The sequence below is a fragment of the Homarus americanus genome, unplaced genomic scaffold (assembly GCF_018991925.1).
Source record: "Homarus americanus isolate GMGI-L3 unplaced genomic scaffold, GMGI_Hamer_2.0 scaffold42818, whole genome shotgun sequence".
Taxonomy (NCBI): Eukaryota; Metazoa; Arthropoda; class Malacostraca; order Decapoda; family Nephropidae; genus Homarus; species Homarus americanus.
In genome coordinates, this window is record NW_024741585.1 from 5,732 (window position 1) to 30,085 (window position 24,354).

Consider the following 24,354-nt stretch of genomic DNA (forward strand, 5'->3'; position numbering starts at 1 on the left):
CGCTCTCAAGTGGTGATTTTTCCCCAGGGCGTCTTATGAGCCAAGGTGGTTTATTTCCACCTTCTTCACTATAAGACGCGGGCTACTGAACCACATTACCTCCTAGATTTTTATCATAAGTATTCATGACAAGTTGTTTATTACTGTATGGTGTTAGGAGAGTCAGGATGGGTTACAACAAGTCTTGTGGTAGACCCCGCCCCCCAGCAACCTCCCACACCCCCAGTTCTGGGCCTCGGGCATTAGCCCACCCCCCCCCCCCCGCGTTATAGTTGCCAAGTATTAAGTGTAAATTGGTTTGTTGTGTGATGCTTAGTGTTGATGATAATATTACTCCATGTTGGTAGCGGACTTCCATGTAGAATTTACGTGTAGACGGTGTAGAGACAGACTTGACGGTGAACACTTATAAATAAAGAGGAATAAAATGTTTGTTTAGGTGTCGTGGTGTGAGGGTTTGTTCTCATAGCTATGGTTGTAAAGCGTTCATTACTACGACACGCGATACAAGTATTTATATGTGTAAAGTGTATTAGGTTTATAGGACATGACAGTGATGGTTAAGTTTAAAGAATATTTTGTATTGGCTCTGTTTAAAGGAGACCATTGTAAGTAGACATCTTGGAAACCGTGGCATAAAAAAACGAGTATTATCGTACCATTCTCAGCATCCTTCGCCAAACATCTCGGTTCAAAGCTTACACGTTTTGGTGTACCTGGCCATGCCATAGTAGCGTTGGGACCTGAACGTGTGCAAGTCACAAACATGGTTAGTGGAGTGACAGTGTTGGTGTAGTGAAGCGTGATACAACACTGGCTGCCGGGGAGAGGTGATGATGGATTGTGTTGTTGTGGAGGGAAGGGGTAGTAATGAATGAGTGAAGCAGTGGATAGAGTGGTCACAAGGATCACTGGCACAGGTAGTTTTAGGCGCGCAAGGTGAGCACCCCATCTCAGGAGAGAAGTGGCGTTTCATAGGGCGCAGTGCTATGGCCCACAGGGATTATTACCGTTTACACGAAATGTGTTATGTGATTTCCATTCATGTTTTCGAAGTGTGCGATAGAGCGATACAATAGTGTGTATGACGAAGTCGGGGTGGGGTTTTGTTTATACCGGAAAAGAGAATACAGTAGTGTAGTAGTGTTGAAATATATATTGATGACTGAAAGCGGAAAATATGAAAGATAGAAATTGTGAAATATCGGTGAGAGAAATTCTAAAAGAAACTTTGTGAGAAACCGGTGAGGATTGTGAACTTAACCAACTAAATAAAGAGTGAGATTGAACACTGGACACTTGAAACTGTCTTGCAGTCTGAAGGTTAAGTCTTAATCATAGTGAGATGAATGATGACTTTAATGCGCAGAACACACCCAATTAAAGATGCCTGGAGAACCGGAGAACCTTGTAAACCTCTAGTGTCAGCTGCTGCACTAGTAACGACGCCCAGGAAGTGGTGTTAGTAAAGTGGTGATATGCAAGACTGAGTGAGTGAGAACTGTTGCTGCAGAAAATTAGTGGATCAGGTGTGGCAATGAACACAGAGAAGTGGCCATGTAGGGCAAATTTTATGGCAACTAGTGTATGAAGATAAACTTTATGACAACTTCAGGTTGACAAAAAAAAAATGACATCTGCAGTATAAGAGGACTGCTGTGTAAAAGGCGGCTCAGGACTATGGCTGCTGAGCTACTGCAGAAGGGTCTTCCTCATCCCTGGAGTTTCGGTGTTACACAAGACGGCCGGATCTTCTTCATCAAGTAAGGCTGTGACCACCTGGTGTATTGGGTGGTGAAGTAGCTACCTAGTGTGTGTGTGTATGGGGTGACGTCATATGTAAACAAACCCGACAGCTGTTAGACGACAACGTCATTGAATCATTTCTGAAACATGAGATGAACCAAGGTGACTTAACCCAACTAGCTTAAACTAGTCCAACTTGTAAACTAAGATCATTAATTTAGTTTAAGCAGAATGTGTTTCGTTAGTTTGGTTCATGTCATATCAATATTTCAACCCCGTATTCTCTCAGTTGGTCAAAATGTCAAAAGTTCTAATTAATTTCCTTTAATATAATCCCAATTAATATAGTATCATTAAGGTAACATCAATAATTAGAGTGAATATTATTATCTGATTAGTTTTGGCAGGTGTTTTTCAGTGATGGTAAACGACCCTCTTATTTCACCTGAAGATTAATCATCCTAACCCTACTTTGGAGGTTATGTTTGGTTAGAATAGGTTTAATTAGGTTTGGTTAGGTTAGGGTTGGTTAGCGTTAGAGTAGTTAAACTTAAGGTGAGTTAAGTTGGATTAGTTTAAGTTTGGTTAGGATAGCTAAGATTTAGGGGAATTAACATGTGGGGGCAATCTGCAGGTGCTGTCATTATTTACCTGTTTATTATTGAATAAAAAGATGTTTTAGCCTAGATACGGAAATGAATAAATCAAATAATAAAATTAAAACAAAAATCTATTTACACAAAGAGGTAAGAATATGATAACGTAAACATATGCTATTGAGGGTCCAGTCATAATAGGCGTCATTCGAATTGGGCCCCAGTTCTAGTGGACCCTGAGTCTTCGTTAGTTCCGGTTGTAATGGTTAGTTTGGGTTGAGTTAGCCTGGGATGGGTTGGTATACGTTAGGCTAGGATGGGTTGTGTAGGGTTAGGTTGGGTTGAATTAGGTTTGGTTGGGTTAAGTTGGGCTGGGTTGGGGTATGTGTGGTAAGGCTGGACTGAGTGGAGCTTGGTTAGGTTGGGTTAGGCTAGAATAGTTTGAGGTCTGTAAAGTCAGGTCAGGTTGGGTGTGTGTTAGGTTAGGTTAATCTGAGGTCAGGTCAGGTTGGGGTGTGTTAGGTTAGGGAGGATTAGTTTGAGGTCAGGTCAAATTGGGGTGTGTTAGGTTAATTAAGTTTGAGGTCTGTAAGGTCAGGTCAGTTTGGGATGTGTTAGGTTAAGTTAGGTTAGTTTGATGTCAGGTCAGGTTGGGGTGTGTTAGGTTAGTTAAGTTTGAGGTCTGTAAGGTCAGGTCAGTTTGGGATGTGTTAGGTTAAGTTAGGTTAGTTTGAGGTCAGGTCAGGTTGGGGTGTGTTAGCTCTGGGGTCGGTGTTGTACCCGGCCAGAGAATAAGGCCTCGTTACGCGCCTGGTTAGTGTCCGAGTGAACCAGTCCAACACCCCAGACGAGGAGGATCATCATGACCGGAAGTGACTTAAAGACAGTGGTACCTTGTATACACCAACCACCACACAACACTCATACACCCCTGCACACCACCACACAACACTCATACACCCCTGCACACCACCACACAACACTCATACACCCCTGCACACCACCACACAACACTCATACACCCCTGCACACCACCACACAACACTCATACACCCCTGCACACCACCACACAACACTATACACCACACAACACTACACTCATGCACACCACCACACAACACTCATGCACACCCACACAACACTACACACACACCGCACACCTCCACACCACCGCACACCTCCCACTCACACATCACACCTCCCACTCACCACGTCACACCTCCCACTCACCACGTCACACCTCCCACTCACCACGTCACACCTCCCACTCACCACGTCACACCTCCCACTCACCACTACACACCTCCCACTCACCACGTCACACCTCCCACTCACCACTACACACTTTCCACTCACCACGTCACACCTCCCACTCACCACGTCACACCTCCCACTCACCATCACATTCTTACACCTCAACCTAACGCTAAATTAATCAAACCTAATCCCCCCCGGTAGTGTTAAGTTGTTTAATCTCCAGGAGAAATAATCTAGGGTGTTTAAGCTTCAGGTGAACTAGAACGTGTTATGTCTTACCTAAAAAAAAATTATCGAATTGTGAACGTGTTTTTAAAGTCATTCATTTGTACCATTTATTTTTAGTTCACTTTAAATAATATAACACCTGGTCACATGTAGTCTCCAGTTAGTTTAAATTCCTAGGATGAAGTTAGGCAATAAAAGTTTGGAAATGAGTAGAAATTTGGGACCACTCTGTGTACGTGAGGGAGTGAGGAGAGGCCGGTACTTGAGAGAGGGAGGAGAGGCCGGTACGTGGAGGGAGGAGAGGCCGGTACGTCAAGGAGGGAGGAGAGGCCGGTACGTGAGGGAGGGAGGAGAGGCCGGTACGTGAGGGAGGGAGGAGAGGCCAGTGAGGGAGGGAGGAGGGCCAGGAGGGGGAGGTCTGCGTGAGGAGGAGGAGCCGAAGTGGAGGAGGGGAGTGGGAGGGAGGAGAGGCCGGTACGTGAGGGAGGAGGAGGCCGGTACGTGAGGAGGGAGGAGAGGGCCGGTACGTCCAAGTAGAGGAGGAGGAGAGGAGGAGAGGCCGGTACGTCAAGGAGGGAGGAGAGGCCGGTACGTCAAGGAGGGAGGAGAGGCCGGTACCGGTACGTGAGGGAGGGGACGCCGGTACGTGAGGGAGGGAGGACAGGCCCCAGTTCTGCCAGTTCTGCCCCAAATTGTCGTACAGTAATAAAATTGATTTGTGTTTGACAGTAATATTTTCTTTTTTCCCCAATCATCACCATCATCATCATCATCATCATCATCATCATCATCATCATCATATCATCATCATCACCATCATCATCATCATCATCATCATCATCATCATCATCATCATCATATCTCACCATCATCACCACCCGCTCACCATCATCATCACCATCTCTCATCATCATCACCATCACCCTCTCTCATCATTATCATCACCCTCTCACCATCACCACCATCATCACCATCACCCTCTCTCACCATCACCATCACCCTCTCACCATCACCATCACCCTCTCTCACCATCATCATCACCATTACCCTCGCACCATTATCACCCTCTCTCACCACCATCACCCTCTTTCACCATCACTACCATCACCCTCTCTCACCATCATCACCATCACCCTCTCGCACCATCACCCTCTCATTATCATCACCATCACCCTCACTATCATCATCACCATCACCCTCTCTCACCATCACCACCATCCCTCACTATCAGTCTTCAGCTCTTGATCACCATACCCTGTGCCGTATCCAGACAGTGATAGAAAATTGATTATCATAATAGGAAGTGTTGAAGGAAGAGGCTGGTGAATTCTTCGTCAAATGACCTGTGTATCTCAGTAGTTAGGATCACTTGTTCTGTTGGAGAGGCTAAAAAATGCCATGTGACGTAACCTAACCTAACCTATCCTATCCCATCCTAACCTAATCCCAGTGTTCGAGGAGGAGACATCGTCGGAATACTCGTCACTTGACTTCAGCTATCGGGATGCTGAATAAAAGCTTCGAGCATATGCAAATATTCTCACATCGAGTATTAGCCAAACACTCACCTCCTGATTGTCTCTCCTGAGTGATGCATTACGGACGCGACGAAATTGTGTGAGACGGCCAGCACCTCCTGGCCACTCACTACCTGGAGGGAGTCTGCGTGTTGAGGCGGGGCTTGTGTGTGTGTGGGGGGAGGGGGGGGTGGTACACCGCCTTAGTTCAACTTAAACTACTTATTTTAGACGGTAGAAAACATGGTGAACTGGTCGTGTGTGATGACCTTTATGTGGTGCACTATATTGTTACCGTCATAGTACTGCTAGGCTGGGAGGGTGTACAGGTTATGTTCCCCTACACACACACACATACAGACACACAACCACACACACTTAATGTCTCAGCTGACGTCTTACTAAAAACACATACCTCGAAGACAAACAAAACAGCGACGTTAATTCACAAAGAAGAAAGGAAGTAGATGGAGGAGAGGCGTGTGTGAGGATGCCGGTGTGAGGGGAAACATTTGGTTGTCCCGCCTCCCTTCCAGCACACCGGTACCACTCGCCGCCACCCTCACACCCCTCACTCCTCCCCTCTTATTACTAACTCCACACTGAGGGGAGCATGTTTAGTATACTCGCTGTTTGTTGATAATTTCGGCATTCAAGTCCGTCTGAAAAAAAAATGTTAACGGTGACACTATCATTCACTTGTTGATCGATCCAAGAGCAGGCTAGAAACAACGGAAATATATATATGTATTAATATATTGTTATTCTGGGTATCAAATTCGTAGTTTAATGTGAGAAATAATGAGTTTGTGTGTATATCTACATAGTGTATGCTTGTGTGGGTGTTGGTGTGAGCAGTGGGCGTTATCTAGACCAGCTGTAGTGTGGGTGTGGTGTGTAGCTGATGGTTGGCAACAATGTGAGGTTCACCTACGTTAACTGTCTCCTGTGCTGGCTATCAGTTGACATCTGGCAGGTGTAGCGAGCAGGCGGACAGTGAAGGCAGTGCCACACGTGGCCACCCACTTCACGTCCCCGTTATCGTCCACTCATAGCACTGTGTAGTTAGTGGTATCAATACACGGGGTGGCGGTCATGATATACAGGTATACACAGGATGTGAAGCCTTGGTAAGCGTTTTTTATATGTGTGTGTGTGTATATGTGAAACATTTTTAACAATGATGCACGGTTGTGTATGGTATCGTGCAGTACTTTGAGTTACCTGCGGATTGGTTCGCTCTTACTCTACCTGGATTAGTGAGTCAAGTGTCCAAACTCATCGCTGTGGTATATATTTAAGACATAAGGAGTTTTTATTCTGACTTCGTTTTCGTACTGATGTCTGGTTTCCTCCATCCTCACTCACTGAAATATTCCCCAAAACACTGAACCATGTTAAGTCCTGGAACCTGGATCTAAGTATGTCCTCCCACACCGTCTACAGTAGTTTCCAATACAACTACAAACTTCACTGCTGACGAAGGTTTTGAAATATTGATTCCTACATAACAGGAACTTCCCAATAGTCCAGAAAGAAAATAACATTGATATAAATGAATAAAAGTAAACCTACTAATTAGCTACACGTCTGGAAAGTACACCTGGCTCTCACAGTTTCTCATTATACAGAAACTTATATATCCCTCCCGAACACAGTATACACTCACTCTGTCTTTAAGCTAAATAATAAACACTAATGAAGAACTGAACGAGATATAGACCAAGACTAACCATACCTTACACCGCGAGAGACGACACTGGCACACGAGAAGATTCACCCCTGGCCCCAAGCATTACCTAACCTAACCAACACAGAAAATAAGACAAACTAAAAAAAAAATGTCAGTTACATAGAAATTATTTGTTGAAATCCCAGACAATGAGCTGCCCTCCAGACAAACTGTATCTTTAAAAAACAAAATACAGAACAAAAATAGTGTGGCCAGGCAGAGTCCTTCCACCACAAACTAAAGTCAGTGTCATCCACGAAGTACCTCAGCAACTACCTCTCCCCTGCCAAGTGTGACCCACCACCACACCCTTCCCCTGCCAAGTGTGACCCACCACCACACCCTTCCCCTGCCAAGTGTGACCCACCATCACACCCCCTGCCAAGTGCAGCCCACCACCACCTCTCCCCCTGCCAGTGAGCCCACCACCACACCGCTCCCCTACTGCAAAGTGTGACCCACCACCACACCCCTCCCCTGCCAAAGTGTGACCCACCACCACACACCTCTCCCTTGCTAAATGTGACCCCACAACACACACCTTCCCCTGCAAGTGTGACCCACCATCACCTCCCCTGCCAAAGTGTGACCCACCATCACACACCCCTCCTGCAAGTGCTTGACCACCACCACACCCCTCCCCTGCCAAGTGTGACCCACCACCTCTCCTTACTAATGTGACCCCACAACCACACCCTTCCCCTGCCAAGTGTGACCCACCATCACCCCTCCTGCCGTGTGACCCACCACCACACCACTTTTCATCTTGACCCTAACCACACCTTACCAAGTGTGACCAACCGACCACACCCCTCCCCTGCCAAAGTGTGACCCTGCCACACCCCTCCCTGCCTAGTGTGACCACCGCCACACCTGCCTGCCAAAGTGTGACCAACCCAAGCACACCCCTCCCCTGCCAAGTGTGACCCACCGCCACACCCCTCCCCTGCCTAGTGTACCACCACCTCTCTGCAGAAGTGTGAACCGCCACAACACCTTTCCCCTGCCAAGTGCTTATCCCCCCCTGCCAAGTGTGAACCCACCACCACACCTAAGTGTAAGCCACAGTGCTACCACCCACCCCACCACCCTACACGCCCCATTCCACCTATTTACCACCCTGACATTCCACTTACCCACCACCACACATTCACCTACCCCTACCCCCTCCCCACCCCCCACCCCAACCCCACCTATCCACCCCCTCTTCACCACACCATCACCCACCTCACCCCACATTACACCTACCCACCACTCACCCACCTACCCATCACCCACCCCAGCCCACCTGCCCATCACCCACCCCAGCCCACCTGCCCATCACCCACTGTGTACTGAGGCCATGGGTATGTTTGTGTGTTGCAGTGAGGATGCTCGCCTGACCTCGTGGCTGCACCCCGTCACCTGTGAACCTGTGCTCACCGGCCACCGACCCCTCCCAGGTAAGTCGCCCGCTTGAGGCCTCTGCTACACCGCTCCTGGTATGTGCATATGTATTATTATCTTGTTTTAATTTAATATATATGTGTTAGATATGTATGAGTGTACATTAAATATTTTTTCTCATTTAAATATTATATTGTATGTAGATATTTCGCCTCACAAGGAAATAGTTACAGGTTCGAGTCCCCTTGTGTATTCGGTAATAACTAAGTACACTATCTGGTGCGGTTGCCAATGGTGGAACAACCCCGGGGTCTACCAGCATCCTGCCAAGGTGGTGGAGTAACCCACTGGCTGTTGAATGTCGAGAATCACACCAACACCTGCCCGACCCAGCCACCTGTACCGTACCAAGAACCTACAGTAGTGTGTGTGTGTGTGTGTGTGTGTGTGTGTGTGTGTGTGTCCTTGGGTTTAGCATCACAATAATTGGGTTTAATTCATTGTACTCAGGTGGTTGGTGTCGTACTCAAGGGAAGAGGAGGAGGAGGGACAAGAGTGAGGGGGAGTAAGAGGAAGAGGAGGAGGGATAGGACTGGAGAGGGAGGAGAAGAGGGAAGACTTACATGGTGGACAAGGAGGTACAAGAAGAAGGAAGAGGTACAAAGAGGAGGAGGAGGAGTGACAAGAAGGAGGAGGAGGAGGAGGAGGGACAAGAAGGAGGAGGAGGAGTGACAAGAAGGAGGAGGAGGAGGGACAAGAAGGAGGAGGAGGAAGAGGGATAGGACTGGAGAGGCAGGAGAAGGGGGGGGAAAACTTACATGGTGGAGAAGGAGGTACAATGAGGAGGAGGAGTTGGAGATACCAGGAGCAAAGGTCATTCAACAAGCTAATACCCACCGCTTTAAAAATACTCATTATTAAAATTTACTCGTATGTGATGACTACTGGAAATATTCAATACACTAATTTATTCATTAAGTAATAACCTTCTGATGTACACTTATTCTACACATTCTTTTCAAGGTTAAGTATTGAGAGATATTATTACAGGTATTTTATCGTTACTAATGGGTGTATATTGCGGGCCATATTATGTTTTGTTAGTTGATTCAGTACACACTCATGGCAGCTGGGTGAAGTTATTGTACCTACTCCTTAGAGTCTAGATCACCTGGTTGCCCTCCCCCCCTCCCCCACTGCAGCTTATTTCACCTAATGATTGTACACCCTAACGCTATCTAGTAGGGTCTTGGGGTTTGGTTTGATTAGGTCAAGTTAGGATAGATTGATTATATTATGATAGGTAAAGGTAAGGTAAAATATAGTGTACCTGTACCTGTACTTGTATCTGTACCTGTACTTGTATCTGTACCTGTACTTGTACCCACTGTATTCAGTCTGCATCTGCACTTTGCATTTACCAGTGCATGCAGCAATGCATGCACCATGGCATGTACCTGCACCTGTACCTGCATCCGCAACCTGCACCTGATCTGTACCTGTACCTGCATCTGCATCCCACCTGCTACCTGTACCTGCACTTATCCACCACCTGCACCTGCACTTGCACCCCGCACTGCATCCGTACCTGCACTTGCATCTGCACTCCAGCCCACCTGCACTTGCACCTGTACCGCACTGCACCTGCACCTGTACTTGCATCCTGCACCTGCACTTGCATCTGCACCTGCACCTGCACCTGCACCTGTATCTGCACCTGCACCTGCATCTGCATCCTGTACCTGCATCCTGCACCTGCACTCAAACCGCAAACTGCACCTGCATCCTCTACCTGCACCTGCATCCAGTCTGTACTCTGTACCTGTACCAACCTTCCTGTACCGCATCTGTACTGTACTACCTCTACTTGTATCTTTACCTGTGTTCGTTTATTCAAATTAAAGATATGATAAAAACTAAAGTAACAAATAGCTCAACACAGCAGCATATTCCACCCTCGACGCTGCCCTGACAGTGTTGCCACCTTAAAGGACCAACCTCTCCCTAAGACGGTGACCTTGTTAGATTAATATCGGGAATTGTTGTGCTGGTAACACCCACAACACACCTGATCTTGCGTGATAATGTCTAAGAATGTCTAAGTGAGGCCACAGGGGTCCTCATCATTAAACTCTGCACGTGAAGGGAAGATAAGAATCACTGACCTGTAGAGAATATTGAAGCTGATTAAGATTTTGGAATATTAAGTAAAACTAAACTATTTTCCTTTATCAGATGGCGTCAGAGTATCACCCCAGATGGCGTCAGTATCACCCCCAGATGGCGTCAGAGTATCACCCCCAAAATACAAAAATGGAATACATTAATAGAAATTTACAGTTAATTCATAAGATGGCTGAGCAAGGAGAATTAGTTTGGGGGGGGGGGAGGGGTGGACAGATGATCGTTGGTAGAGGAAGTTAGTGGCTTTCAGTTGTGCTGAAATTTCGTAAAGATGGTTCATTCATTAGTTACTTGTAGTGACCTCTGACCTTGGCCTAACTATCACCAAACACCAGTATGTCGTCATGATGGTTGGACGCCAGAATTATAAAGTGTGTACACGGCGACCTGTGAGCTGAACTGTGAATAAACACACACACACACACACACACACAACACATGACCAATAGACTTACATGAACTCTTCCAATTTGGTTATGTTATTCTTGTTCCTGTTTAGCGTGGTGCTGCATGGGGAGTTGGTCACCTTGATCCATTAACACATATTACTAAGAATTTTACCATAACCACCACAGTTCTTTAACACACAACATTAGCTAATTAACATCACTACACATTCTTTTTAACCCTGTGTGGTGTCATGGGAGGGGGCGTGGTGTACTGTAACAAGGCCTGTGTGACGCCAACCTCTTTTTATGTGACGCTATCCAAGATGTCTTTGTTGAGGGACTGTATAGCTCATGGCTTCCCTTTTGTTGAGCCAATATTGTAGCTTTGTTGTGGGGGTAGCATGTGTAGCAGTGGGAGGGGTGAGAGATGGATGGAACGCAGATGGAGGAAGGAAAGGAAGAGGTGGGAGGGAAGGATATCATGCCTTTATCTCGTTATTCCATCCCTCCCTCCCTCCTCACCTCGCATCAGAAGCCTTGCCACTGTTTAATTCTTATCACGCCGGCCATTACTCATCACCTTCCTTACCTGTCCCTCCCCGTACACACCTGTCTGGTTATTATACGGTACTTATATTCCTGCGAGATGACGAGTTTTACCCTTTAATTACTTATTGTTCTATAATAATTTGACGTTTTCTCTTTACGATGAAGCACTTAGAAGGCGTAATAAAAGAGGTAAAGTCCATTGTAATAGGATTGTGGTTAATTCCCCGGGTGGTGGTCGTGGGTGGAGAGCGTGGCAGTAGCGTCAGTGTTGAAGTGGTGTGTGTGTAGGGTGGGGTCAGCCAGGTGCGTGTGTAGGGTGGGGTCAGCCAGGTGTGTGTGTAGGGTGGGGTCAGCCAGGTGTGTGTGTAGGGTGGGGTCAGCCAGGTGTTTGAAGGGCGAGGGTCAGCCAGGTGTTTGACCCCTCTCGCCTCTCCTTCACTCGTGTTGTGTAGGCGTATCCGTCGAGATTATTAATTTTATTGTGAGTCAGTTCAGATTATCGCATTATTATATTATATATAACAATACTAGTGGATATATGAGACTCTTATATGTTAGCTTCAGCATATATCTGGAACCTTTGGCCTTGATGATGATAATAGAGGCTGCTGTTGGCTGTGATTTATGCAGGAGAGTGAACAAGGTGACCTGCCGCGCGATATGATATGCTGTACTGTATATATTGTGGTGGTTCATACAGAGATGAATGTGACTCATGGTTTGTTGTGCAGAGACTCCAACCTTGTGTTCAAAATGTTCGTTTGTGTACTCCAACCTTCAGCCTCAGGGAAGAGTCGAGCCTTTCTACAGTAGTTCTTAATGATGTACAGTAAACTTGTTAATCTTACCAGCGGCTGTTACTTGTAGCGAGCTTGTCTGTCGAAGCAACGAACCCCTATAAGCCTCCATCAGTATCCGGGGAAGATACTGAGAGAGAGAGACTGTGTTCAGGATCATTCCCTTTGAAGTGCGAGCGGAGTAATTTATAGTCTTTAAGAAGTTGAGTCGTGTTCGCTGGGCCGGACACAGGGGCAGTATTGGTGTGAGTCAGGGAGGAGGACCCAGCAGCTCGTCAAGATGAACGAACCATGTACGTACTTCATCCTGGATGTTGGCGGGTTGTTTGATCCCTTTGGACAAGAAGGCATGTTGGTCTTCTTCCAGCAGGAGGAGCACACAGGTAAGACGTCGGTCAAAGGAAGAATGTCTCGCCAGGTTCTCATCATTATCTTTGACTCGGTAATGACGCAACGGGTTAAAGGTGATGGGTGAACCTGACGACATAACTTAACGAGAGGGTAAAAGATCTCGTATAGGAGGAAATGAGGTTGTTAACAGATGGTTGTAGCTACTGTATTGATGGTTGTGTTAGTGTTGACTGTGAGGCTGGCGTTTGTGACTGTGATGGTGGTGTGTGTGACTGTTAGTGACTGTGTTGGTGGTGCAGGGTGTAGCGTGGTGGTGGTGGTACAGGGTGTGGCGTGGTGGTAGTGGTGGTACAGGGTGTAGCGTGGTGGTGATGGTACAGGGTGTGGCGTGATGGTGGTACAAGGTGTGGCGTGATGGTGGTGGTACAGGGTGTGGCGTGATGGTGGTGGTACAGGGTGTGGCGTGATGGTGGTGGTACAGGGTGTGGCGTGATGGTGGTGGTACAGGGTGTGGCGGAGAATCACTTGGTACACACACACAGTAAGGCTGGCTGTGTGTTTACTGTCACACGTTGGGAATGAGAAGGAAGGGGCGCCAGCTGACTGAATCTTATAAGCAGGTAGACATATAAGCAGGTAGACATATAAGCAGGTAGACATATAAGCAGGTAGACATATAAGCAGGCAGGTAGATAGGTTAGACAAGTAGGTAGGTTAGATAAGCAGGTAGATTAGACAAATAGGCAAGCGGATAGGTAGGCAAAAAGGAAGAGTGTCATACTGCCAGGAAGGTAAACTGAGTAGCAAGTAGGAGCCAAAAGCAGGCGGAGAGAGAGAGAGAGGCTGAGTAGTTGGGTCTGTTCTAGTACTGAATTCTAAACAAGATTGCCAGGTTGAGGAGGTTGGTTGGTCCTGGAGGCGAAGGAAGCAGCCAAGGACTAGGTAGGTACTCGAACAACACCCCCCCCCCCCTCCTCCCTGCTCAACACCTCCCGGCCAGCACCTCCCGGCCAGGCGCTGTCGGTAACATGTTAAGCCATCATGTAAATGTATCACTGCTGGTGTATTGTTCTATGTAAATGTGTCCAATTTTGTGTGATGGATGACCTCTTGTTTTGATTGTTGATGGAGGCCCTGGATGATGCATGTTCCGTCTCTCTCTCTCTCCCCCGGTGGTATGGTACTCGCTACAGCCCGATTCACCCAACCTAACCTAAGCTCGGGGGCGTGATTCTCGTGTGAAACTGTTTATTTACCCAGAAGAATACAAAGTGAAAAACAATAAATGTATTTTTCGTGTATTTCATATTTTCAATCATCACGTATTTGTTGTGTATGTTGTATTGTAGGAATGTATCATGTATTCTTCGTTAATGTATTTCGTACGTATCTTGTATTTTTTTTACTGTATCTTGTATGTCAGTATTTCTCCTTCTGTCTTTTATGTATCATAATGTTAGAGTAGTTCCCAAAATGTATCGTTCCCTCGCAGTGTTTTTATCGAGTGAGTGGACACGGAAATCCCTTTTACGTGAACTGTTGTTATTGAGAGACTGACTTCGCTTTGTGATGGTGACTGATGGTGATGGACTGTGTGATGGTGGTTCTTATAGTGAGTGTGATGGTTACTGATGGTGACTGTGAGTAACTGTTTGCTGGTGACTTATGGTGATTATTGATGGTGAGTGGTAGTGACTGTGTGATGGTGACTGGGTAATAATATTGACTGTTATCATCTGTTTTAAGTTTTTATCATTCTTCCATCTATGCACCTCTTTGTTGACTTGCGGTGTGTGTGTGTGTGTGTGTATGTGTGTGTGTGTGTGTGTGTGTGTGTGTGTGTATCATCTCCATTATTAGATTACGTCACCAGCCAGGTAACGTGACTGACGGACATACGCGGCACTGACCCACTGACCCGTGATCTGGGATGGTAATTACCCAACACTAGTAGATTAATTACACGCTTTGATTACCGTATTATTAAGGACTGATAATTAATTGATGTGTGTGTGTGTGTGTGTGTGTTATACTGTAGAGGTTATATTAGCGTAGCAATGGTCACGTGCGGTACCATTGGTTAAGACTGTAGTCACTGTACCAAGGTAACTATGTCTTCATGGACCCCACACACACACACTACACACACACACACACACACACAGAGCAGGCTTACCAGGAACACAGTTTACTTGATCACAGGAGTAAGAATTTTGCCATGTTAATGTTAAAAATACCTTTACCTGAGGACAAAAGAAATGCAAATCCTTAAAAGTTTTATTTTTCCTCTTAGTCATTGACAATGAAACTGTGTGTGCTTGCGAGGTAATTAATTATATATATATATATATATATATATATATATATATATATATATATATATATATATATATATATATATATATATAATTATTACAATATTATTATTATTATTATTATTATTATTATTGTTATTATTATTATTATTATTATTATTATTATTATTATTTTTATTATTATTATTATTTTTTTTTATTATTATTATTATTGTTATTATTATTGTTATTATTATTATTATTGTTATTATTATTATTATTATTATTATTATTATTATTATTATTATTATTATTATTATTATTCCTTTATGAACATCATTGACTCATTAAGGAAGATAATGTGCCCTCTTCTTTTTTCTTCTTCCTCTTCCTCGCCTACTTTCCTTATTGTTTTTCTTACCATCTTTCTCTGTGTCCTCTTTTGCTCCTTCTTCCTTTCTTCTTTTTTATTTATTTTCTTCTTTGTTCTTTCTCTCTTCCTTGACATCCTCTTTTAATCTCCTTCACTTCTTTTTGTGCTCTTCTCATCCTCCTCCTCATGTCCTTTACTCCTCCTTATTTAGCCTCGGGAGACGTGACTGTGGAGAAAATATCAAGACCTTCAACGGATGTGTCTAGTTAATGTGTTCCTCTTCCTCACTTGTTTTCACTTGACACAGCTTTCTCCTCTCTTATCGGGCACTGCTTTTATCCTTTCTTTCATTTGGCACTACTCTCTTTCTCCCTTTCTCAGTATATTCCTCTCTCTCTCTCTCTTAGTCGTCTCCCTCCTCCCCCTCTTCCTCTTCCTCCTCTCCTCCTCCTCTTCCCGCATCTTCCCCCTTCCTCCCCTTCCACCCTCTTTCCCTCTCCTCCCCCTCTTCCCGCATCTTCCCCCTTCCTCCCCTTCCACCCTCTTTCCCTCTCCTCCCCCTCTTCCCGCATCTTCCCCCTTCCTCCCCTTCCACCCTCTTTCCCTCTCCTCCCCCCTTTCATTGACCTGAAGATGGGAACATATTTACGAGTAATTAACAAAAATCACAAAACGTGAGTCTGGCAAACATACCAAACAAACATGCAATCCAACAAACACAACAGAAACAAACAAACAAACATTTATCCTATATATCGGTCAGGTAAGGTTATTAGGGTAATCCAATCAATTCTTCTTTATTTATTACCCAGTGTTTTTGTTTGTTTGTTTTTAATTATTTTTCCAACTCTCTGACCTCAACCCACCCTACCCCACCCTACCCCCACCTTACCCCACCTTACCCCACCCCCCCTTACCCCCTCCCCTCACCCTCTCCCCTCACCCCTTCCCCCTTCTTTCCTTAGAGTTAATAACTTGGTCGCTCATTTGATATTGTCCTTTTTCTAGGGTTAGGTTAGGTTAGGTTAATAAGGTAACAGCCGGGTATAATTGACAAAGTTGGTAGAATTTAGTGGCAGTTTGGAGTTTACGACAGAAGGTAGGGGGAATATTTATGATTGTTAAATTTGTTATTACTTATCAGGGGAGGGATATTTATTCGCCAAATTATCAGAGGAGGGTTATGTATTCGCCAAGTTATTAAGGGAGGTTTAAGTATTCGCCAAATTATTAAAGGAGGATTATTAAAGAAAATTATTACATCGAAAATAATAACATCAGTACTTATTAATATTAGTGTTTAAACAAAATATTCATCTGTATTTACACAATTATTTACATGAGGAATATAAATATTTACACAATTATTTACATGAGAAATATCTGTATTTACACAATTTACACGAAAAATATCGGTATTTACACAATTTACACGAAAAATATCGGTATTTACACAATTTACACGAAGAATATCTGTATTTTAAGATGAAATAGTTGATTAGACACAGTGGAAGGAGAAGACAAAATTAAAGAGGATATTGGATATTGGTTCAACAAGCGGCAGCCTTAAGGTTCTTTAGATGTCTGACTGAGACTCCTTAACTCATTGTTGACTGACAGAACTGTAATTGATTGACTGACGGCTGAGACTCCTTACTTGATTGACCTTTGGCTAAAACTCCTTAACTGACTGACTGAAACTCCTTAACTGACTGACTGACTGACTGAGACTCCTTAATTGATTGACTGACTGACTGAGACTTCTTAATTGATTGACTGACTGACTGAGACTCCTTAATTGATTGACTGACTGACTGAGGCTCCTTAATTGATTGACTGAATGAGATTGACTGACTGACTGATTGACTGTCTGGGATAATTTAAGTTTGATAAAGGTTAGATTAGGTTAAGGTTGAATTAGGTTAGGTAAGGATAGGTTAGAATAGGTTAGATTAGGTCAGGTTAGACAAGGTTAGGTTAGGTTATGTTTGGATAGGTTAAATAGGTTAGAATATGTTAGACTAGGTTCGGATAGATTAGAATAAGTGAAGGTAGATTAAAATTAGTTAGATCATGTGAAAAAGGCTAGGTGAGAATAGGTCAGGATAGGATAGAATAGGTTAAGATAGGATAGGATAGGTTACGATAGGATATGATAGGATAGAATAGGGGAGGTCAGAATAAGATACGATATGATAGGATAGAATAGGATAGGATACGAGTCCAGGTATTACTGAGTTGGGTGAATGGCAGAGCGAAGCAATCAAGAAGAAAGCAAGTCAAGGCATCAATAGACTCCTGCCTTGAAAAATATTTACACTGTGTAGAAAAAAATGTACGACTCACAGAGAGGGCAATACTCGGTCACCTGAAATACGTAGGAGGAGGAAGAAGGGAAGGTGAGGGATGGGAAGGTGAGGGGAGGGAGGGAAGGTGAGGGGAGGGAGAGATGGGAAGGTGAGGGGAGAGATGGGAAGGTGAGGGGAGGGAGAGGGAGGAGGGGGGAGGGAGAGATGGGAAGGTGAGGGGAGGGGGAGATGGAAGGTGAGGGGGAGGAGAGATGGAAGGTGAGGAGGGGTGGGAAGGTGAGGGGAGGGAGAGATGGGAAGGTGAGGGGGAGAGGGAAGGTGAGGGGGGAGGAAGGGGGAGGGAGTGGGAAGGTGGGGGAGGGGAAGTGAGGGGGGGAGATGGGAAGGAGGGGAGAGATGGAAGGTGAGGGAGGGGAGAGATGGAAGGTGAGGGGAGGGAGGGATGGAAGGTGAGGGGGAGGGAGGGAGGGAGGGAGGGAAGGTGAGGGGAGGGAGGATGGAAGGTGAGGGGAGGGAGAGATGGGAAGGTGAGGGGAGGGAGAGATGGGAAGGTGAGGGGAGGGGAGGGATGGGAAGGTGAGGGGGAGAGGAGAGATGGGAAGGGGAGGGGGAGGGGAGAGATGGAAGGTGAGGGGAGGGGAGGGATGGAAGGTGAGGGGAGGGAGGGATGGGGAGGGGAGGATGGGAGGAGGGGAGGGAGATGGGAAGGTGAGGGGGAGAGGAGAGATGGAAGGAGGGGAGGGAGAGATGGGAAGGTGAGGGGAGGAGGAGGAAGGTGAGGGGAGGGGAGGGATGGGAAGGTGAGGGGAGGGAGAGATGAAGGTGATGGGAGGGGAGAGATGGGAAGGTGAGGGGAGGGGAGAGATGGGAAGGTGAGGGGAGGGGAGAGATGGGAAGGTGAGGGGAGGAGGGATGGGAAGGTGAGGGGGAGGGGAGAGATGGGAAGGTGAGGGGGAGGGAGAGATGGGAAGGTGAGGGGGAGGGGAGGGATGGGAAGGTGAGGGGAGAGGAGAGATGGGAAGGGGGGAGGAGGAAGCTAGAGGGTGGAGGATATGAAAGGAAAGGAGTGGTGGATATGGGACGGGAATAAGGATATGAGAGGGAAGGAGGATATGGGAAGGAAGGAGAGAGGATGAAATAGATAGAAAGGTTAGATTAGAGGAAGAAGAGAAGGAAACGTTAGGGGAAATGAAGTGAGGGGAGAAAAAGGTGAAGAAAGGTAAATTGAGAGGAGAAAAGAAAGAGAGAGGGAAGGAACTGAGGAGAAATGGTGCAAGAGAGGGCACAAGGGGGGATGAGAGGAATTGAGAAGAAAAACGACCTAAAGGTGAATGAGGGGTGTGTGTGTGTGTGTGTGTGTGTGTGTGTGTGTGTGTGTGTGTGTGTGTTTGTGCTGTAAATATATGAATAACACAGCATCATGCCACCATTGAAATATCTTCTCTATATATATATATATATATATATATATATATATATATATATATATATATATATATATATATATATATATATATATATATATATCTTCACATCGCAGCCAATTGTGCGCCGGCCACATGTTATGAAACTGTTAACAACTCAGAATAGCTACTAAGCCAGATGGAGCTGGTAGCAGCTGTGTGACTGCCTGAGGGGCAGTCTATCGCCGTCTACTGTAAAGGCAACATCTTGATTCTCGTCACAATATCTTCCTGTAGGATTATATTTGTTCTCGTTGGCCTAACCCTACACCCCAAAACGTCAGTGTGAACTGTTGAATCCTCTGAGAACTCTAAATAACTTTAATAAGTGCAATTATGAACTGTATATTGATCGTATTATTCAAACTGTGTCCTGATGTACCAGCAGTTGTTATATGTGAATTGTATTCAACAGGTTTTGACCGAATTATACTCATCGCGTCAACGACAAGGGTCTTATTGTCCTGCACAAACCAAAATCGCTCTTATGAGCGATTACACACTTTCTCTCTCTCTCTCTCTCTCTTTCACCTAACTCCTTTATTTCCTGAAAGAAAAAAAAGTCCCTGTTCCCTTCTGCCTCATAAGTGCTCATAAAGGTAAATTGACCCTGGCGTGGGTACCTGCCTTGAGGTCTAGGCATGGCTACCTGGCACTGGTTGGATTCACCTGGTTGTTAGAAGTGTATTTTGTATCGAGTCTTGTTATTGGTCAGGGTGTCGTAGTCTTCATCTGATGGGTGGTGATGGAGAATGTACCTGATGGGTGGTGATGGAGGATGTACCTGATGGGTGGTGATGGAGGATGTACCTGATGGGTGGTGATGGAGAGTAACTGATATGGTGATGAGTGTACTGATGGGTGGTGATGGAGTGTACCGATGGGTGGTGATGGAGAGTGTACCTGATGGGTGGTGATGGAGAGTGTACCTGATGGTGGTGATGGAGAGTGTACCTGATGGGTGGTGATGGGGGTGTCCCTGATCGGTGGTAATGGGAGGTTGTACCCGATGGGTGGTGATGGAGGATGTACCTGGATGGGTGGTGATGGAGGGTGTCCCTGATGGGTGGTGATGGGGGTGTCCCTGATGGGTGGTGATGGAGGATGTACCTGATGGGTGGTGATGGAGGATGTACTCCATGGTGGTGATGGGGGTGTCCCTGATGGTGGTGATGGAGGATGTACCTGATGGTGGTGATGGGGGGGTGTCCTGATGGGTGGTGATGGAGGATGTACCTGATGGGTGGTGATGTGGGGTGTCCCTGATGGTGGTGATGGAGGATGTACCTGATGGTGGTGATGGGGGTGTCCCTGATGGTGGTGATGGGAGGATGTACCTGATGGGTGGTGTGATGGAGGATGTACCTGATGGTGTGGTGATGGGGGGTGTCCCTGATGGGTGGTGATGGAGGGGTGTACCTGATGGGTGGTGATGGGAGGATGTACCTGATGGGTGGTGATGGAGGGTGTACCTGATGGGTGGTGATGGGGGGTGTCCCTGATGGGTGGTGATGGAGGATGTACCTGATCGGTGGTAATGGAGGGTGTACCTGATGGGTGGTGATGGGGATAGTATCTGATTGGCCTAGGACATCATGTGAACATCCGGAAGGAGAGAGTCTTAGGACTGAATATTAACAACCTCAGTGGTGGCCCAGCATCCTGCCAATGTGGTGGTGTAACCCTCTAGCTGCATCAGTACCTGCCCGGCTACCCTGTACCATAGGAGGAGGAAGTGTGTGAGTGAGTGTGTGTGTGTGTGTGTGTGTGTGTGTGTGTGTGTGTGTGTGATAATACCTGTACTTTACCTGTATCTCTACTGTTATTTCTCAACTGAAAAACCGTCGTGAAAGGAAACATCTTTGAGGAGATGAACTCACCCATGGCAACGTGTGGCAGGCAGTGTTGTGATTGGCTGAGAGACAACCAGGTGTACGAGAAAAATATAATTGGAGCCCCTAAGCCCTGGGTGGAGGCGGGGCCCCCACCACAGGAACCTTGACCCTTGACGTAGCCCAGGGCTTCAGACTGCACGTAGGGCGAGGCTGCCAATCTACCAGGTAGCCTCAGCCTCGGGGTTCTGCCAGATACACCTGGATCAGTCTTTGCTCCCCACCTGAGCATGATAATCTGTCACTTTTTGTATTGTTACGGTAGTCTTAGTGTTATACTGTCTATTGTTACGGTAGTCTTTAGTCTTATACTGTCGCTATTGTTACGGTAGTCTTAGTGTTATACTGTCGCTATTGTTACGGTAGTCTTAGTGTTATACTGTCGCTATTGTTACGGTAGTCTTTAGTCTTATACTGTCGCTATTGTTACGGTAGTCTTAGTGTTATACTGTCGCTATTGTTACGGTAGTCTTAGTGTTATACTGTCGCTATTGTTACGGTAGTCTTTAGTCTTATACTGTCTATTGTTACGGTAGTCTTAGTAATATAATGGCTATTGTTACGGTAGTCTTAGTGTTATGTTTCTGCCGTTTATTGTTACGGTAGTCTTTCGTAGTCTTATACTGTCGCTATTGTTACTGTAGTCTTAGTGTTATACCGTTCATTGTTACGGTAGTCTTAGTGTTATACTGTCGCTATTGTTACGGTAGTCTTTAGTCTTATACTGTCGCTATTGTTACGGTAGTCTTAGTGTTATACTGTCGCTATTGTTACGGTAGTCTTTAGTCTTATACTGTCGCTATTGTTACGGTAGTCTTAGTGTTATACTGTCTATTGTTACGGTAGTCTTAGTGTTATGTTATCGCTATTATTACGGTAGATCGGGTAGAGTCTCAGTTCAATTTCAATGCCATATTTACCTTAGTCTTAATATAGCGTTAGTGCAGGTATGTATCAATTAACCTATACTTACGTTCTCAACACCTCCGAATACCGTACGGATAATCGTACTCAAGAGAGAGAGAGAGAGAGAGAGAGAGAGAGAGAGAGAGAGAGAGAGAGAGAGAGAGAGAGAGAGAGAGAGAGAGAGAGAGAGAGAGAGAGAGAGAGAGAGAGAGCCACAAGGGGGTTCAATAATGTGTCTCCCGATGGTCCACGTGAACTGGTCTTTCTGGTCTGGCGGTGTTTGTTGTCATGCACCGTCTTATTAATCCCTGAAGATGTTATTTGGCTTTGAGTTATTTCCTTCCTTCCTTCCCTTACTCCTACCTCCCCTTCCCCTCCTTCCTTCCCTCCCTCCCTCTTTCTCTTCCTTACCTCCTTCCTTCCTTCCTTTCCTTTCCTGCCTCCTCTTCCTTTTTTCACTCTCTCTTACCTTTCCTTCCTTCCCTCCTTCCTTCCCCACCTACCTTTCCTTCCTTCCTTCACTCCTTCCCTTCCTTCCTTGTCCTACCTTTCCTTCCATCCCTCCTTCCTTTCCTTCCCAATTTCCTTCTCTTCCTCTTTTCTTTAACTCCTTCCTCATTCCTTTCCTTCCGTCACTCATTTTCTCCCTTCCCTTATTTCCTTTCGTTCCTTCCCTCCCTCCCTCCTTCTCTTCATTTTCTTCCCTCATTCCTTCCTCCCGCCCTTTCTTCTCTCCTAGTCTTTCTCGCTTCTGTCTGTCCACCTGTTTTTATTATTTCTAACGATGAGAGAGTGTTAATATCAAGGCGAGAATATGTGTGTGTGTGTGTATATACGTGTGTGTATGTGTGTGTGCGTGTGTATGTGTGTGTGTGTGTGTGTGTGTGTGTGTGTGTGTGTGTGTGTGTGTGTGTGTATATGTGTGTGTGTATAGTGTGTGTAGTGTTATTTTATTTGATGATTCACCAAATATCATAAAGACAGTGTCAATATAATATCTCATTAGACCTGAGATTCACCTGGTATCTTGTTCGTGACTACCATTTACAGAGCTACCGTTTACAACTACCATTTACAGAGCTACCGTTTACAACTACCGTTTACAGAGAGCCACCGTCTTCGACTACCGTTTACGTACAGAGCTATCGTTTACAGAGAGCCACCGTTTCTGACTACCGTTTACAGAGCTACCGTTTACAGAGCTACCGTTTACAGAGCCACCGTTTCTAACTACCGTTTACAGACAGCTACCGTTTATGACTACCGTTTACAGAGAGCCACCGTTTATGACTGCCGTTTACAGAGCCACCGTTTATGACTACCGTTTACAGAGCTACCGTTTACGACTACCTTTTACAGAGCTACCGTTTACAGAGCCACCGCTTATGACTACCGTTTACAGAGCCACCGCTTATGACTACCGTTTACAGACAGCCACCGTTCACTAGACCATACCACGAGGTGAAAATAATCATTGCAATTAATCTTTAGCTGTAGTTCAATCGGTATCCTGATTACCCAAACCGTATCAGATTAACCCTGGCAGCTATCAGTTCCTTAAGCTACTGGCCGTCTCGAGGTAAGTAGGAGATTTTCAGGGAAGTTACAGTGTTGTGTGTTGGGAAAGTACCACACAAGCTATTAAACTCCTGGAATCTCAAGTCATTACAGTGTCTAAGTGTTTTGTCCGTTTACCAATACGTAGCAGTGGTCTAAGTAACTTATTATTATTATTATCGAATATAAGTTGAACGAATCCAGAATGACTTTTAACTCACATATTTCTATCAAGGTTAATTTCAAGATGAGCAGAACCGTATTTAACTTTTTTTTTAATTTAAACATTATTCTCAAAGGAAAAGATATTTAGTGTACACAGAAAAATAACTTAACCTAACCTTACCTCGCATTACCACAGGGATTGTAATTAGATAAGTCTACCTTCACGTAACCATGTGTCGTTTTCTGTTTCAGATCTTCCTAAGGGATGGGAGCGCGGCGTAACCCCAGAAGGCATCCCCTACTATATCGAGTGAGTACCTGCTAGTAATAGAGAGATAAATAGAACCTGCTAGTTATATACTGTAGTAGAGAGATAAATAGATTGCTATTTATTCAGTAAAATTGTCATACAAGTTATCAATGGTTTAGTATATATGTATATAAACAATACAGGCATACAATACAGGCATACAATACAGGCATACAATAGATAACAGGTTTACAATATACTCAGACCATACAGGTATACAACATACTGTACATAAATAATACAGATATACAATATACATAAACAATAACAGGTATACAGACAAAGTAGCTAGACAATGGCTGTAATAGATTATACTGTTTGTAATGCTTTTTGAATTTGCTGTCTTATTATTA

At 45.3% G+C, this 24,354-nt stretch overlaps 1 long non-coding RNA gene across 1 annotated transcript; it reads left to right on the forward strand.

Annotated features, from left to right (window-relative positions):
* The first annotated feature begins 748 nt into the window (after positions 1-748).
* LOC121875978 lies at positions 749-24,007 on the forward strand. The gene is made up of 3 exons (XR_006090699.1): positions 749-1,763; positions 8,442-8,518; positions 23,944-24,007. It is a non-coding gene; the product is annotated as an uncharacterized LOC121875978 (long non-coding RNA).
* Positions 24,008-24,354: the final 347 nt, after the last annotated feature.